Below are 1,532 nucleotides of genomic sequence, written 5' to 3'. Positions count from 1 at the left end.
CAATTTCACTGGATGACTGAAAACTAAAACCTACAAAGGCATCTTTATATCCAATTTGGCAACAGTGAACAGCAACCTTATTGACTTATGGTTTGATAAATATGGCAAAAAATTTCATTTATTGCAAAGTGAGTGCTGATTATCCTCCACTTATTTTGTTTACCTTTTTGTAGCCCTTTATCTTTTTGAGATCATTTCGCTATGTTAACAATGCATTTTTCTCTTCGTTGCATTTGAATCTAAATTTATGTTATCAGTTCCCAGAGTGGTTACTGATGTTTTTTAAAGTTATTTCAACTTTGTTTTTGGCGCTGTTTTCCAAGTATATATGTTATCTTTGAATGCATTAGTTAGGCTCCATTGGAAAATTTTTACTATTTTCTTTTTCCGTCTACTTTTTCTTGATAACATAACTACATAACCGGCAACACGTTTTGTCAAGGCAACAATTTTCATATTCTTATCTTTATCTTTCTTGATCTTGTTGTTACAGCATCAGTATAGCTCTGACGTGCATTGCTCTATCGGCTGTGTATTATTTTTGTGTGCTAACACCTCTTCTCGGTTGTCTAGTGATCTCTTCTGTTTTCCAGTAAAAGTATTAGCACGCTTTTTTTTTGTTGTTTTTTTTCTAACTAGGTTTGCACCCTATGATTGTCGCTATCAGGATGTGATAAAAAATATGTCTTTTTTCCTTTTTTTATACTTTCTGTTAACCACATTTCTTACTTCTTAAGAATAACAATTTTAAGGAAATTTATCGTTTAATCTAGCAGATCTAAAATGACGCAAGTATTTCTTGTATCTTTTCTACTGTATGCGCCATTGTCTTGTTTTGTATGTACATAATATTTCCTTTTAAGGAGTTGTTTATGCACTTGTTCAAACATGCAGCCTACATGTTCTGTTTCTCCATTGCGTCTTCGCATGTCTCCATTTCTATCTGTAAACATTTTGCTATGTCCTTATGCGCAGTCAAGGACTGTTATAACAGAACTGTATTTTTTTATACTCAAGCTTTATTTCATTATCTTGAGGCAGATGTACTTTGCTACGAAATAACAAGTTTTCAAAACCTCCCCTGTTGATTCCATCTCCTTTCAAATGGGACGGGTTGTTATCAGGCCAACTGACCACTTTGACATAGCTATAATTATTCATTTTTAAAATAAGTGGATTTTTCGGCAACTTTCAAAGTCCAGTTATGAGTAGAAAAGTCTATTTTTCTGTGGGGACTTTTTTACTTCTTTGTTCTCTGGGAAAATGACTTTATGCACACTTTTTTAAAGAGCGCATTTGGAAAAAAAAACTATTTTGTGATATACCTCTTTCAGTTATTGTTGCAGTTGTATGTTGCCTATTGTTCAAAAAATTAGGTCTTATCTCTATGTTACCAAACTGTGGCTAGTATTGTTTATCGATCAATTAATGCAGTTAATCACACAGGAACTTCTTGTTCTTGTTCTGAGGTCCCTTTATTTTCTACATTGTGACAGGGATGTTTGCAAAAAAAAAAAAAAAAAACAGTTGAG

The sequence above is a fragment of the Orbicella franksi genome, chromosome 7 (assembly GCF_964199315.1).
Source record: "Orbicella franksi chromosome 7, jaOrbFran1.1, whole genome shotgun sequence".
In the NCBI taxonomy this organism is placed as follows: domain Eukaryota; kingdom Metazoa; phylum Cnidaria; class Anthozoa; order Scleractinia; family Merulinidae; genus Orbicella; species Orbicella franksi.
This window is presented reverse-complemented; position numbering follows the sequence as displayed.